At 54.0% G+C, this 17,157-nt stretch overlaps 1 protein-coding gene across 1 annotated transcript in view; it reads right to left on the minus strand.

Moving 5' to 3' along the window:
• The window catches only part of Tpst2 (tyrosylprotein sulfotransferase 2), a 42,467-nt gene extending 32,378 nt beyond the window's left edge, over positions 1-10,089 (minus strand). The window contains exon 1 of the mRNA XM_078039654.1: positions 9,998-10,089. The gene's annotated coding sequence lies outside the window, so the exon portion shown is untranslated. The remainder of the gene's footprint in view (positions 1-9,997) is intronic.
• Between the last annotated feature and the right edge of the window lie 7,068 nt (positions 10,090-17,157).

Below are 17,157 nucleotides of genomic sequence, written 5' to 3' on the forward strand. Positions count from 1 at the left end.
GACAGTGGCCTCTGCTCCCTGCAGTGAGGGGCACACGGGGACGTCCACCAGGACCGGGGCTGCCACCTTCTGGTGTGGGGGCCGCCAGCGGGAGCCGTCCTGTCCCACCCACCCTGGGGAGCTTGGAGCCACGGGCTTCCTGGGTGGCCAGTGTCATGGTTTGGACATGAAGTGGCCCCAGAGGCTCCTGTTAACAGGAAGTGACTTGATTAGTGCAGCTGCCACCTCATCAGCCATCCCAGGTTGACGGGGTGGGACCTGCAGCAGCGGGCAGTGCCCTGGAAGAGCCCCCATTCCCACCCCCTGCCTCCTGACCCCTCCTGAGCACAGAGGGCAGCAGCCCTCCCCCTCGGGGACCCTCCCCGTGAGGCACTGCGCGCCCGGGGCCCAGAGCAACAGGTCAGCTGTCTATGGACCGGGACTCGGGAAGGTGGACCCCACATGAGCCTTCCCTCCTCCAATCGTTCCTGCCCAGGGGAGAGGAAGGGCCTCCCTCGGGAGACAGGAAGCTGCACCCAGGAAGCCTCGCAGGGTGTGGGCCTCAGTCAACATCAGCTGCGGTGACCTTGACCTTGACCCCAAGGTCTGCTGGTCCCTGAGCGATTGCTGACGCCACTGCTCCACCCCAGGACCCCTCCTGTCGCCCACCCCTAACGGTTAGGTCACTGAACAGCAAGGGCTCCCACTCGCAAGACCATGACCAGCGCCCCCCACGGCCACCGCCTGTCCCTCCCCATTGTCCCTCCACCAGGGACAATGACACTATCTATCACACACTTCCTCTTCACACCCATCTGTGTCCCTCACAGCTCCCTAAGGGTAGGGACAGGGTCGTCTTGCTCACTGCTATATTCCAGTGCCCCGCAAACACAAGGCGCTCCCCATGTGCAGCACGAGACCTGGATGGGTCCTCACAAGACCCCACAGATGGCCCCTGTTTTCCAGGTGAGGAAACTGAGGACCAGAGAGGAAGTCACGGAGCAGCGGTGACGTCCATTTAAAACGAAGACGCAGGGCTGGGCGAGGGCTAGCGGGAGAGCAACGCTGGGCACTGTGAGGCCCTGTGCTCCGTCCTCAGCACCACGTGAAATAAACGAATTAAACGAAGGTATTGTGTCCCACTACAGCTACAAAATCAAACGTTTAAAAAGAAAAAAAAGATGCAAAGAAATCAAGATGGCCAAAGGCCAGGCCCCGCTTAATGGCAAGACCCAGACTTGAACCCAGGGGCAGGACGTGGGTGCCTGGCTGGCACCAGTGAGGGAAGCCCGCGTCCCAGTGGGCTCTGGGCGCGGGGCTCGGGCAGGGCCGGCATCTTGGGGCCTCAGCTTCCCACCTGCAAAAGGAAGGAGCCGGGCCCCTTTCCACCCCGTTCCCCCCAAAGTATCTTAGTCAATAAAAAAAAAGCACGCAGGCCAGGGGCGCTGGGGACTCCCTGGCCACACAGGGCCACCCTGCAAGTGTGGCTGGGCCAGAGCCTCAGGCCAAACCTGGCAGCGGAGTCCTCTGCTGCCCCCTGGGCTTCCTCTTCCTCCCCAGAGCCCGGGGGCAGGAAGGGAGGGAGGCCGGGGCAGGGGAGGCAGAACCAGGGCCTCCTCCGCCCCAGCCTTCACCTGGGCCTCCCATTGCTGCCTCCTCCCGCACCTCCAGGGGCACCTGATCCTCCTGGACACATGAGGGCCTGCACGGGCTGTGACCGGATGTCACTCAGGAGCTCACGGAAGTGGGAAGGATGGGTGTCTAATAGAGAGAGGAAGGGCTGCGCTGGGCGGAGTGGGCACGGGCTGGGGTGGGAGGAAGGGGAAGTGGCGGGTGGGGAGGAAGGAGAGGAGGGACAGGGAGGGACAGAGATGGGGACAGACGTGGGAGGGGAACAGAGAGACAGATGAGAGGGACAGGCCAGGAAGACAGACGGGTGACAGCACCAGGGAACCACAGAGATGAAGGCCAACAGAGACAGACCTGGGGACAGAGGTGGAGAGGAGAGGGTGACAGAGGGACAGGAGAAACGGGACCAAGAGACACACAGGGGCGCGGGGGGATGGGGGGGCAGGGCAGCTCCTGTCAAAGCACAGGCCCCATCAGTGGGCTCTACCAGGTCACAGGCAGAGCCCTGTCCCCACCCCAGGCTCCTGGGCTCAGGGGGCGGGACACCCAGAGCCAGGTCCCCGAGGAGCACCCCGAGAGCCAGCTGCCTCCAGACCCTGGGGCTCCTATTTACTTTGTGAAGTGGATCCCTATTTCTAAAACAGATTCCAAAGGACACCCTAAACCACTGGCTTCAAGGAAAACAAAGGGCCCTAATTAAAGTCACCACAAATGATCCCCAAGGAAGCAGCCTCCACGGCCAAGAGCACCTCCAGAGACTGTCCCTGGAAGTCATCAGAGGGCGGCGAGGGACTCTTCCTGGGATTTCTCACTTCACAGGGCAAGAGGCGCCTCCAGGGCAAACCCAGGCCTGGCCTGGCACTGGCAGCTCTGCGGTGGCTCCCTGGCCTCCAGTTCTGATGCCCGCCACCCAGCAGCCTGCACCAAGAACTCTGCGAGGCCCCCAGGCCACGCTGCTCTCCTCCCCCAACGCCCGGGCCTGTGTCCCCTCCCTCTGATGAGCCCTGCCTGGCCTCCTCTCCCCGGCCAAGCCCTCCCAGGCCACCTCCAGGAAGCCCTCTGTGACAGCTCCCATCCACACGGTAGGGTGGGACCCCACTACAAGCCCCACATCTTCTCAGGACACAGCTCGGTCCCCAGGCCCCCAGGGCGGTCTGTGTGGAGACGTGTGGCCTAACTGAGCCGATGGGTGAGGGCAGAAGCTGAGGGCACCTGCTCTCCATCAGGAAACAAACCCTCTCTGGGTTCTGAAAATATTCCTGGCGGAAGCTCCTGCCCGACACAAATCAGAGGGCCTGGCCCCGCTCAGCCTCAGCCACTCCATGGTCCTTGGGCTCTGAGCCAGTGCGACCAGCTCCTGGCAGCAGACAGAGAGCCAGCGCCAGCTCAGGAAAACCCCTGAGGACCTGGGTAGGAGACACCCAGACACTGACAGCCATCACCGACAATGCTCACCCCTGGAAATCCACCAGGCCACGACGTTCCACAACCTGAAGAGACTTAGAGATGATCAGAACAAGGGCCGGCATGTTTTCTGCATAAGGCCAGGCAATATATTTTCAGTTTATGCATTTGATGGTTTCTATTATAACTAGGGTAGCTCCCCACCTTATCTGTAAGGGAATATGTTCCAAGACTCTCAGTGGATGCCAGAAGCTGTGGCTAGTACCAAATCCTATACACAGCATGTTTTTTCCTATAAACACATACGTGGGATAAAGTTCAGCTTATCAATTAGGCCCAGTAGATTAATAATAACTGATAATCAAATGGAACAACCTGCTGTAATGAAAGTTCATGCTGAGGGGCTATCACCAAGTAAAACAAGGGCTGCATGAACCCAAGCACTGTGATACCTGCACAGTGGATTGAATAGCTGAGATGCCTACCAAGTAACTCATGGGCAGGCAGCATATACAGCGTGGATACACTGCACAAAGGGATGATTCGTGTCCTGAGGGCATATGTTTTCATCACACTACTCAGGAGGGTGCATGATTTAAACTCACAGTGTTTATTTCTGGAATTTTCCATTTGGTACTTTCAGACCCTGGTTGACACAGGGTAACAGAAACCACAGAAAATGAAACCACCACAGATGGGAGGACTGCTGCATTCAATTGTGCTGTCGTAGCACAAAAGCAGCCATAGGGAAAATGTCACAAACAAGCATGGCTGGGTTCCAATAAAACTTTATTTATAAAAACTGAAGGTGGAAACCCATCGATTTCTAATCTAGGTCCTGTTTCAACCGTGGACTTTAGACAGACAGGAACAGGGGCTCCTGGGAACATGATCTTCAGCCTGTCTCCAAACCTACTGATCAGGACCTGCACCATAAAAGATCACCAAAAAACAGGAGTTTTGTGTGCACAGGAAGATTTGAGAGGCCGCAGACCCAGCTTCCTGGATCAACAGCTTGGATCAGGGGTGTGGTCCCCGTTCTCCTCGCCACTCAGCCTCTCCTGGACACTACTCCAGAAGACCGCGACCCCACGGCCTCCTCAGTCTCACACCCCAGCCTGTGGCGGGAACCCTGCCCACGGCCTCACCCACAAGCCTGCCGAATGCCTGGTGTCCAAGCCCAGTGCCAGGTGCACGGGGCACGGCAGGGAGCGCTCACACTAGGGAGGGTGTCACTGCTGCGGAGCTATGGGACGGCCGCGTGCAGGTGCCCACAGGCAGGCAGCCGCTGGAGCCGGTGCTGGGGTCACAGCAGCCAAAGTGCGGACGCAGCTGGTGTCCATCAGTGGACGACGGATAAAGAAAACGTGGCCTATGTACACTCTGGAGTGTGGTCCAGCCACAGAGGAGGACGGAGGGCACCGGATGGCACTGGACAACACCCGCAGGTGAACCAAGCCCAGCTCGGGAGCTCAAGGGTCCCGTGTTTTCTCTCACAGGCGGAAGCTTGAGAGGAAGGAGGAAAAGTGGGGGATCTCACGGAAATCCAGGGGAGCTCAGCAGAACAGAGGAAAGGGACCAGGGCGCGGGAGGCCAGCAGGGAGGGGCAGCGCAGGGAGTGACAGTGGCCAGTTACATTGTGACCCTGCGTGTCTGTCCCACGGTTAGGTAGGACAGCGACGCACACACAAATGTGGGGAGGGGGAGAATCCAGATGCTGTCCCAACGGGCCTGGGCGGCCTCAGGAAAGTGACCTGACGGCTCACCCCCAGCCTCAGCTTCTGGGAAATGGGCAGGGGGGTGACAAACGCCTCCCACGGCTGGCTTGTGAGGACAGAGCAGGGGAGGGGACAGTGTCCTGGTGGCTGTGCGGGTGGGACAGATGGGATCGCACATACCCGCTGCTGAGACTCAACGCGGGAGCCTCGGCAGGCCCCAAATATCTCCCCGTGAGTGAGGTGGGGACCTGGACCAGGGAAGGGGGGACCCTGGGAGCCAAAGAGCCTGGGAAGGACAAGCTGCCACCTGAGGGGTTCACAGTGGCAGATAGAGCATCGGCAGGCCTGACAACCTCGGGGCCGGGAAAGGCTGAGGAAAGGCTGAGGAAAGGCGCTCTGGGAAAGAATCAAAATTGGTGATCAAAAAAAAAAAGTTGTTTTGAAAGCACTGGAGCCTGCCGCAGTGACCCCAGGCCATCTCAGAGCCCTGAAGATCCCTATCAGGCCAGAGGGCCCTGGGCCACCGCCATGCATGTGACAATAAGGAAGGACAGGGATTATGGAGGGGGTGGACAGACAGGCTGGACAAGAGCCACGCTGCAGGCCAAAGCAACCAATTCGCAGGTAGGGAAACTGAGGCTCAGAGGAGGAAGCACCTTGCTCCGGTCCCACGGGGGCGGGGGTGTTGGAAGGAAGAGTGAGGCCCTGATCGACTCCAGCAGTGTGGGGAGGGGGAACATCGGGGCAGTGCAGACAGATAGACGGACAGGGAACAGAAGAGCATTAATAAATAATATAACAACCACTGACATTTACGGAATGGTCTCTACATACTGGGCCTTATGATGGGTAAGACTTTGCTTCCAAATCCTCTCTCTCACTCCGAGCTGGGTGACCTTGTGCCAGTCACTTAACCTCTCTGTGCCTCAGTCTATTCGTCTCAGAGGACTGCTGGGAGAACTAAACAAAGTACCTCAGTGCCTAGGCCAGCGCCCGGCACCTAGCGAGCCCTGTGATAGCAGCTGCCTTTTGACAGGCAGGAAGCTGAGGCTCAAAAGGGACAGGCTCAAGATTCCAAAGAGCCTGCCCGACCCCAGGGCCTTAGTTTCCTCCTGGCATCAGAGTAAGCGCTTTGCCACGGTCTGCTCCCATCCCACATCCCCAGGAGGTACTGGTACCTCTATTTTGCAGAAAACAATGTCCCCCCCAGTGGGATGCGGGCTCCTGAGTGGAGCAGCAGGTTCTAACATAGACCTGCGTCCCCTCGAATACCACCCACCCTACTCGCTCTCTGGCCACAGCAGCAGCCTGGGTCAAAAGTCTGGTCGATGCAAGAATTCACTTGGCAGACGGGCTGGCCGCCTGCCACTACAGCAGGCAGGATCGGATGAGGCGTCCCCTGAGGCCAGCAGCCCAGACGCTCCCGGGCGCATGGGCACAGCCCTCCCAGCCCTCCCCTGCAGTTGCTGGGGCCTGGTCTGGCTCTTGGCTGCTCTGGATGAATCACCCCCATGAGTCCTCCCCAGGTTGCAGCCCGGGGTGCGGAAGACCTAGGAGAGGGCGAGCAGGGGGGCCCCCTGTGACCTCTGGAACCTCCCAGGAGGGAAGATGTGTCTGCACACAGCAAGGGACCTGCGGGCAGCAGGAACAGGCAGCAAGAGGGCCAGCCAGGGGCTGCTGCCTCCCAGGGAGCCTCCACAATGCCACCTGGCCAGCGAAAGCCACCAAGCCACACCGGAAACCCAGAAAGGCACATTCTGATCACTAAACCCAGCTGAGCCATACTGGACCTAGTGCATTCGCTCCAAATTCGTGTGCAGAGCCACGGACAGTACACTTGGCCGGCCTTCCTGGTCCTCAGGCACCTCACATCTGAGCGCTAACGGGCCCATGCCCATTCCCCAGTGGACACACTGAGGCCCAGAGAGAGGGCCTTGCCCAGGGCGTCCTCACTGTCATCTCCCTAGACTCTACATGGCTTTCTTTCCTTTCTTTCTCTCTTTCTTTTGGTACTGAAGATTTAATCCAAGGCCATTTTATCACTGAGCTACATTCCCTAACCCTTTTTATTTTTTGAGACAGAGTCTCACAAAGTTTCTGCAGCTGGCCTCGAACTTGGGAGCCTCCTGCCTCAGCCTCCCCAGCTGCTGGGATTACAGGTGTGCACCACCACAACTGGCTTGATTCTTTTCTTTTCTTTTTTTTTTTTTTTGGTACCCAGGATTGAACTCAGGGGCCCTCAACCACTGAGCCCATCCCCAGCCCTATTTTGTATTTTATTTAGAGACAGAGCGTCACTGAGTTGCTTAGCGCTTCGTGTTTGCTGAGGCTGGCTTTGAACTCATGATCCTCCTGCCTCAGCCTCCTGAGCTGCTGGGATGACAGGCATGCGCCATCGCGCCCAGCAATTATTTTCTTAATAATGCTCAAGAATTGAGGATTCCAAAAGGGCAAGATTGCAGAGCTGAATACAAGCAGGCAGCATGGACACAGTGTCCCTCCCAAATACCCGGCTGACTGCTGGGAACCTGGATGGTGAACAGGGGTGTTGGCTTAAGTGACTGACTCGGCTGACAGCAGGGTGACCCTCAGGAGAACTGACCACCTTCAGGAAACTTAGTTCCTCCATGAAAACGTAGAGTCTGACCTGAGCCCTTCCTCGCCTCACTTGATGGGAAGAGCACAGGGACTGGCGGGGAACAGATGCCCTGAGCGGGGTGGTGGGGGGTCTGTGGGGCCGGCACCCACACACACGTGTCTGGAACTGCTCATCTCCAGCCTGGGGTGGCACCTCTAGAAACAAGACATGGGCCCCTCATGGGGGCTATCTCCTGTGGCCAACGGGGGAGTCACATTCAGAGTGAGCACGGGGGTCCACCTATGGTACAGGCAGAAGCAGGCTTGACTTCAGGGCCGAGAGACAGGATTAGATGACAGGCTAGGAAACCCAGCAAGGGTCTCCTGGTCTCCATAAGCCTCAGCTGTCAGGGGACCCTGGGATGCTGGGAGAGAAGAGATCTGAGCGGTTCCCATGTTCCCTCACCCCCTCCCACGGTGTACCCCAGGCCCTCGCTCCCTCTGCGAGAATGAGCAAGCGCTGGCTCTAACTGGGAGGAATGGGAGCGCACACATATCTCACTTAATCTCTCTGCACAGGCTTCAGCCAGATATCAGGCCCACATTCTGGGTGACAGGCAGGACATCCCTCATCCTGCTAATGAGGCACTTAATGGAATGTAAATTAGAAAGTAATTTATAACTAACACATCAAAGTCAGTAACGTCAAGGATTCTGACTGCTTAAGAGACTAAATTTACTTAAGATTCTCAGAAACTTTGTATGCTGCTGGAAAGAATGTAAAACAGTGCAGTCATTTTGGAAAAAGTGTGGCTGTCCCTGCAAAGGTCAGTCACCCTGTGACCTAGCAATTCCACTCTGAGGTTTAGATACCCAAGAGGATTGAAAACATGTACACACAATGACTTGTACATGAATGTTCACAGCAGCTTTGAACAACCCAACTGTCTGTTAACTGATAAAGGGACAAATAAAAGATGGGTAATAGCAACACGATGAAATATCATACAGCCATGAAAAGCAACAAAGTACTAAAACAAGAAAAGCAATGAAGTACTGCTAAGTGTCACAATGAGATAAGCCTTGGAAACATTATCCCAAGTGGAAAGCACCCATCCCAAAAGGCCACAAAGTGTACACTCCATCTATAGGGAATGTCCAGCACAGGCAAATTCAGACAGAGAATAGATGGTGCTGCCAGAGATAAGGACAGATAAGCAGAGCATTTCTTTTGGGGATGATGAGACTGTTGTTAAATAACATCGTGGTGACGGTTGCACAACTCCTAAAACCTGCCAAGTGCATAATTGAAAAGGGTGGACTGTATGGTATGTATTATATATATTAAGCAAATAAAAACACCATTGGGGTTTGATGGGGGGAATGGTGCACAAACGAGGGGACAATTCCTTTAGAAGAGGCGACAAAATTTTGCACTCATGGAAACCGATGCTGGGGACAGGGATGACTCACCCAGGCCACATACTACTAGACCAGGTTTTCACACCTGGATCTCTCCAAACTCAGAGGTCTGACCTAACCATCAGGGCACCTGGCTGAAATGAAAGGCATATGGGACAGGAGACAGGAAGGGGGTCCGCAGCCCAGTCCAGGAGAGACCCACAAAGGAGCTGATAATGAGGGAAGGGATGTGCTGCCTCTACACAGATGGGGTTCAAAGCAGGAAGCACATGTCAGGGCACAGCCAGAGGAGACTTCCAGGAGGCTGTGTTGTCCAAGGGGGCTTCTGAAGGATGAGCAGGAGTTCGCCAGCTCCCTTCCCAACATCCCTACAGCACAAGAAGTCAGGAGGCGGAGGGTGAGCGTCACCTCTCTCTATCCTACCTGTGAGTCCTAGGGCTACAATCATGTGACCTTCCCAAGCCTCAGTCTCCCCATCTGTAAAACGAGATGGGGCACAGAAATAGGTATAGTGCCATTTAAGGATTCCATCCTCCCTCCGAGGGGATGGGCCTCTGAGTGGGAAAGTCAGACCTTGATCTCTGCTCACATAATAAATGACTTTGCCAGGTCAGGCATGCCAGCCTTGGTGACCGTGTCCCCTTTGCTCTGCCGCCAATCCCGCCTTCAGGAAGCACCTCTGTCCGGCTCACAGCGAGAGGGAGAAGCTACCCAGGAGTGGGACGGGGTGGGATCCTCGGGCCAAGTTCGGGCCCCCCTCGCGAGTGACCTCCGGGTCCACCAGGGCTCCCCTTCCCCGAGCTCGGCGCTCCGCTCCCCACCCAGCAATTTCCGCCCCCCGCGCGCCTCCACTTCTGCCCCGCCGCGCTACTCGGCGGCCGCAAGTTAACTTCCACGCGCCCCGGCGGCCGCCTGGGGGTCCCCGCGCGCCGGGGCGGGGCTGGGGACTCCGAAGGCGGTGACACGCCACTGTCGCGCCCGCCCTCCGGCGCACACACGGAGCTGAGCGTCTCCCGGTCTCTCCGGGGCGGGGGCGCGGTCGCCTGGGCCCGCGTGTGTCGCGCCCCGCGGGAGGCGCTCGGGGAGCCCGGCGGGTGCGGAGCCTCGGACGCCCGCGCGCCCGCGCTGCCGCCTCCCGGCTCGCAGTCCCGAGCCCCGCAGCGAGCGGGGCCCGGAGGAAGCCGCGGGGACCGGGCTCCCGAGCCCAAGGCCCACCCGCCCGCGCCCCGCTGCAGCCCAGGCCCCCCGCGCCGCCCGGGACCACCTACCGTGCCAAACGCCGCGCCGCGGCCGCGCTCTCCCCGCTCGCCAGCCGCCCCGCCGGGGAGGGGCTGGCGCCCGCGCGGGGCGGGGCCGCGGCGCCGTGACGCCACGGGGGGCGGTCCCATCGCGGCCCCGCCCACGTCCAAGCCACGCCCCAAGCCCGCCTCCCGAGCGCGCGCAGCGCAGAGGAGTCAGGGGCGGGCCTCTGGCCTCTCTGCCCGGGAGCCGGCCTGCAAGCTGCTGTGTCCGCAGCCAGCTCAGAGCCTCTACCTCGCAGCGACGGGGAAGGATCACCAAAAAGTGGTGTCGAGGAAAACACTAGAGCCAGACAGGGTGCGTTTGTGCCACTGTTTGTGTAAAACAGAAATAAAAGAGGGAGGGTTCAGAGGAGTAGTCATAGCATCAGTGGTTACAAGGGAGGTACGACGTTACCCAAACATCCTCCCGCCCCACCCTCGCCCCAAGATTGGCAAATTTGGGGTGTTGCGACTGGAGATGTGGCAAGGGGGACTACTGACTTGAAGAGGGTAGAAAGCCTGGGTTTCTACAGTGCATAAGACAGCCCCACCACCCCCCCCACACACACGCACATACACACATACATAGAACTATCCAGCCTAAAACATAAATAGTGCAAGAGTTCAAGAAACCCTGACATGCAAGAATGAAATAAAACTCGTGGCTAGCCAGGCGTGTAATCCCAGGCGTGTAATTACACGCCTGTAATCCCAGCGGCTGGGCAGAGGGAGGAAGATTGCAAGTTCAAAACTGGCCTCAGCAACTTAGCTAGGCCCTAAGCAACTTAGAGAAAACCTGTCTCAAAATAAAAAATAGCAATGAAAGGGCTGGAATGAGGCTCAGTGGTTAAGTCCCCTGGGTTTCATCCCTGGTTTAAAAAAAAAAAAATTCATGGAGCTGGGGATGTGGCTCAAGCAGTAGCGCTTTTGCCTGGCATGCATGCGGCCCAGGTTCAATCCTCAGCACCACATACAAACAAAGATGTTGTGACCGCCGATAACTAATAAATAAATGTTAAAAATTCAAAAATAAAAAAATAAAATAAAATAAAATCCAGGCTGGTAAATCTCAATTGAGCCTAAGATCTATAACTCCTGTGTCTGTTTCCATCTGCAAAATGGAGAAAACAATAGACTTGTCTATGCATTATATGTATATCCACTGAATGCCTGATGGAAAGGAGAGAAAGGGATACATACTAATTTGTCACCGTAGACCTTTCTTCTCTTTTAAATTTTTTTTTACCATATGCATATATGTGTATATTACCTAAAGTGAATTTCTGTGATAATAAAACAGCAAACATGTACACACATGCACACACAAAATCAAGGCACACAGATAGTAATTTGACCATGTGTCCAAACTCATTCCTGTGTCCCATAAACAGCGCCTGCCGTGTAGGAGATGCTCAGGTTGACAAAATGAAATCCATTGCCTCCATGGAGCAGGTCATTATTGGTCTGGAATCAATAAAAACAACATCATATAGTATTTATTGAGAGCATATTAGCAACTTCCTGGGCCTGATCGATGGGCACACACCTTAAAAACTAACAGGGAACCTTTTATCATGTTGCTTTGTGGGTAAAGAAATGGAGATCAAAGAAAAGCGGTCAGAATGAGGGTGTTTGTTTAATAGCACTGCAGTAACAGCATTTGCTGGTCGCCTGGATGCTGGAGCTGAAATTCAGCAGATAACAAGGGGAGTGGAGCCCTGCCTCCAAATGGGGGAAACTGGATCCTCCAGCAAGACATCCTATTAAAGTGAGTACATGCACCAGTCGATGCTGGAGCCAGGGGACCTGATCCAGGGAGAAGGAGCCAGGGGTGTTTAAGCTGACGCCTGAGCTTGGGTGTGGGTGGATAGATGCAGATGCAAAGGCCTCACAGGAAGGAGGTGAGCAGGAGGACTTGCAGGAAGTGCAGAGTGGACAGGATGCGGTAGAGGTGAAAAGAGATCAGAGGGATCTGCACAGCTGGATGCTGCAAGGCTTCATGGGCAGGGGAAGGAATTAGGGCTTTATCTTGCAGCCTAGAGAGACAAGGGAAGGTGTTCCTAGGGAAGGGTGTGGTTAGCTGTGCTTTCTGCAAAGACCCCTCTGGCTGCTGCATGGATAAGCAGACAGGGAGATGATTTGGGAGGTTGTTGAAATAATCCGGGGCAGCCGGGTGTGGGGATGCATGCCTGTAATCTCAGCGATTCAGGAGGCTGAGGCAGGAAGATCTCGAGTTCAAAGCCAGCCTCAGCAACAGCGAGGTGCTAAGCAACTCAGTGAGACCCTGTGTCTCAATAAAAACACAAAATAGGACTGGGAATTGTGGCTCCCTGGCTCCGTGGTCGAGTACCCCTGTGTTCAATCACCAGTAGCAAATAAATAGATAAGAAAGAAAGAATCCAGGGCAGGTTAGCCAGCCCAGGGAGGGATTGAAGTGTTCTAGTTCCAGAGATGTCTGGAAGACAGAACGGGCAGCTGTCAGCATCAGGGCAAAGAGAGGTGGACCAGAATGGCTCTTTGATGTCTGAGTTGGGGCTTCTCCTCCCAGACCCCCAGCTCAGCCCACTCAATCTGCCTGTCAACTCCTTGAGGAACCCTAACCTCCCCCACTCACACATGGATTAGACCCTGGACCACACAGTCCAGGAATTTGATGTGACTTCAAGGAAGATGAAAGAGCCATCTGCATCGCCAGCCCGGTGACACCCAGAATGGGGGCCTCCTCCGTCCTCTCCCCCAACCTGTTTCTCCAGATCGAAGACACTTAGAAGCGCTTGGCACTTAGAAGATCCTGGATCAGTATTTGTCAAAGGCAAATGATGGCAGGAAGCATCACTGTAGCAGAAAACACATCAATTCTAGAACTCGTCCCGGCTCAGATGTTGGAGAAGACGATGCAGATGCTGTTTCAATAACTACACTTGCTTTATGCAGTTACTGTGCACTTGACTCTTGAGTGTTAGGGTCAACTTGATCATTGACTCTTCTCTGCATGCTTCTGAGGATTTATGACCATCTCTTCCATCAAACAGGTGGAAAAACAGAGGCTCCATCACGAATCTGAACTTGGGCCTCTCTCCCCGTTTCCAGCACATTGGCTGCAGGAGGTGACTCCACAGTGGGCAGGAGGTGAGGGGAGAGGAAGGTGGACTCTCTGTTCCTAGCTGGATATCCAGGTTGTCACTCTTGGATCCTGGGTATCAGCCCCAGGGGAAAGGTTGTCCTGGCAACGTGACTCTCAACAAGATGCCCATCCCTTTAGAATGCCCGGGGCACCCCAGAACCTCGGATTTCCCCTGAAACTCAGCTGCTGCGTGTCTGTCAGCATCCACTGTCTGTTCAGCAGTGGTCGGTGCCTCTGATCTCTTCGAGAGTGGTCCCCTTGTCCCCGTAGCCTAGGCACACACTGTCCTTGGGTCATACCTCAGTGCCTGGAAGACTGTGAGTGGCCTTCTTGTACCATGGATAGGAACGGATGTCCTGTAACTCCGATGCCTTATCCTCCCAGAGGCCTGTCACTCAAAGATCTGGGACCTGGGATGAGAGCCTTGAGACATGGCAGGTTCCCAGCTTCCCCAAGCCTGGAGCTCTGAGGCCGGTGTCCAGGGCAAAGTCCCTGCCCGGGCAAAACCACTGTGATGAAGCTCCCAGGAAGGGGGACATGTGGGCACCTGCAATCCCAGCTCTCCCTCCAAGATCTCCCCCAACAGCACTTTATTTGTTTTGAGTTGGACACCTGATGAAATTGAAACTGGAAGTTTTAGTTTACGGCAAGAATGTTACTGATTTTTGGTTTCTGTAGCTCGGCTTCAGGTGGGGAGCTGGTCCCATATTTCTTTTTTCTAATGTATCTCCTTTTTTAAAAATAACTTTATTTTTTTATGTGGAGCTGAGAATCGAAGCCAGTGCCTCACATGTGCTGGGCAAGTGCTCTAGCTCTGAGCCCCAGCCCGGCCCCCTCCTTTTTTACTACCCCATATTTTATACAGATGGTGGATTTCGTGGCGGCCTGCTCCCATCTACATAAAACATCATTTGCTCAATTCCCTGACGCCTTCCTCTCCCTGCCCTCTCCCTCCCTGCCCCCTTCCTCCATCATAATGGTCTCCCTGCTGCTTTTATGGTGTCCTTTTTTTTCTCCTTAATTTCCACAAATGAGGGAAAAAAAAACATAAAGATAATTTTCTGATTCTGACTTATCTCACTCAAAATCACGTTCTCTAGTTCCATCCATTTTGCTACAAATGACCTAGTTTTGTGCTTCCTTATGGCCCAATAAAACCCCATTCTGGCCGGGCACAGTAGCCCATGCCTGTCATCCTAGCAGCTCAGGAGGCTGAGGCAGGAGGATCCCGAGTTCAAAGCCAGCCTCAGCAACAGCGAGGCCCTAAGCACCTCAGTGAGACCCTGACTCTAAATAAAATGTAAAATAGGGCTGGGGATGGGGCTCAGTGGTCCAGTGTCCCGAGTTCAATCTTAGGTACCACAAAAACAACAACAAAAACAACAACAACAAAAAATCCACCCCCATTGTGTACACACACCACATCTTCTTTATCCATTCACCCCGTGATGGACTCCTAGGCTGGTTCATACTTTGCCTACCATGATTTGTGCTGCTATAAACATGGGTATGCATGTGTCCCTGTAGTAAGGTGACTTTAATTCTCCAGGGTAAATACCGAAGAGTGGTACAACTGGGTCATGTGGTGGCTCTATTTTCGAGCTGCTGCCATTTCGAGGGCTGGTTGGAACTGGGACGGAGGCAGGGACAGCAGGGGGACTGCTCCCCGGTGACACTCACTGAGGCCTTTGGATGTGTTATTTTTCACTGGTTTCTTTCAGGCTTATTGCTTATTTTTGCTTCTAATTTTAAACGTTCTCTGTTTTGGTGACAACATGTTCTGTGTTCGTCAACTTGCTATCAAAACAATACATTAAATAAAAAATAATGACTTTCTTCCTTCCTCTGGTCCTGTCTGCTGTTTGTTTTGGCCAGCGATGCATCGCCTTGCGTCAGCCGTGCTGCTAGGCCCGTTTTCCCAGGTTAGCGCCAGGGAGAAAATGAGGATGTCCAGTGTAGAAAGCAATCCAGGAGCTCTGTACTAGGACGGCAAAGAAGTCTTAGGACTAACGTAACAGGTGACATTTCTTGCATGTTTTCTTTTTATAGAACCCACCAGATTGATACACTGAAAAGAAAACTGTGCTGTCTAAATAAGTCCAAAATAGTTCTTCTGAGAAGTATAAAATAGGGGCTGGGGTTGTGGCTCAGCATAGAGCACTCGCCTAGCATGTGTGAGGCACTGGGTTCCATCCTCAGCACCACATAAAAACAAATAAATAAAATAAAGGTATTGTGTCCAACTACAACTAAAAATATATATTTTTAAAAAAGATGATGTATAAAATAAAAGTTCTGATGATCAAAAAACACAGTTCTGTTTTTTCAAAACCTTAGAAAACTCAGGCTAGGCCAGGCATGGTGGCACACGCCGGTCTTCCCAGCGGCTCTTGGGAGGCTGAGGCAGGAGGATCTCGAGTTCAAAACCAGCCTCAGCAACGGCAAGGCACTAAGCAACTCAGTGAGACCCTGTCTCTAAATAAAGTACAAAATAGGGTTGGGGATAGGGCTCCGTGGTCGAGTGCCCCTGAGATCAATCCTTAATACCCCCACACACCAAAAAAAAAAAGGGGGGGGGGACTTGAGATGGGAATCTTTTGTAGCTTGACTTTAAAACCAGACTCACAGAAGATTAGAGCTAAATAACAGAGTCTTAGAGACTCCTGGGGCTTTGGAACCATAGAATCCCAGCTTCAGAGTCCTGGGGCTAGAAGGACATTTGAGCTGCTATTTTACCAATGGAAAGAATGAGACCCTGGGGACCGAAGCTCTTTGCCTGACACTTCCCAGCATCCAACAAAGGAAGAGAATTCACACATCCTTTCACACATGGTGCTGCAGGGCCGCCAAGTACAGCTGTGCAAGTTGGGCACAGTACAAGGTGCCACAGAGATGTTCTAGACAATGCAGATCCATACCAAAAATTTCTGGCAGATGGCGGTAAAATGTCTTGAGTTCGAGACATCTTTTCTATCATCTGTGCAGAAGTGTCATATGGGGGTAGCGAGGACCCTGCTGTTCACTCGGCCTGGAGTATCATCTTCCTCATTCTCCACCAAGCGAGCTCCCACTTGGTCCTTTAGGTACTCCCTCCTCCCAGGAGATCTCCATAGCAACGCCCCCCAGGCTTCCTGCATGGATATATGGTTACTGTCCACTGTTGACACAGGAGTCAATAACCACTACTGGGGACTTCCAACAGAGATAGCTCCGGGTAGAACCTGGACCAGGATTCAACAACACCAAACACACACACAACACAGTGTTCGATCTTCATTGATTGAATCAGGCGTGGGGGGGGGGGGCGAGTGTCTTTCGCCTTCTTCTCTGATGCTTGCTAATCCAGGGAGCAAGTAGGGCCCAGGCTCAGAGGCTTGGGTGGGCAGAGGTGTCTGCTGAGAACTCAGTTCTTCTTTAAATTGTATTTGATTTATTTATAGGATTGCTTTCTATCTCTGGTATCGGATACTGATGGTCTACTTCCTGGAGTGCTATAAAAGTTTTATTTACGAATCGGTGCATTTGGGTACAATGGCAGTCAGTCTGTGTAAATAAGAATTCTGAGTACATAACAGACCAGGTGGTATTCCGATGGAATAAAATACAATAAAACAAGGAGGTGGTGCACGAGAGATCCCAGAGTTTGCAAACACAGATTTGGTGCCTGGCTTCAAGTCTAGACTTGCTAGCTGTGTGACTTAGGGAGAGTCGCCTCCCTTCTCTGAATCTCAATTTTTTCACATGTAAAATGGAATGATCCTAACTCCAACCCCCTAGAGTAGTCTGAGAGACATACCAGGATGATGTGTAGAAAGAACTGTGCTTGGGGCTGGGGACATAGCTCAGTTGGTAGAGCACTTGCCTTGCACAAAGCCCTGGGTTCAATCCCCAGTAGCACAAAAACAAACAAACAAAACCCCTTTGCCTCATTTGCTCTTTCTATTTTTGGGGACTAAGATAGAGGAAGCCACCGTGTAGCAACGAGGGGGACCTTGCAACACACTTGGGCTCACAGACTCAGCTC

This window comes from Ictidomys tridecemlineatus, chromosome 2 (assembly GCF_052094955.1).
Source record: "Ictidomys tridecemlineatus isolate mIctTri1 chromosome 2, mIctTri1.hap1, whole genome shotgun sequence".
Lineage (NCBI taxonomy): Eukaryota > Metazoa > Chordata > Mammalia > Rodentia > Sciuridae > Ictidomys > Ictidomys tridecemlineatus.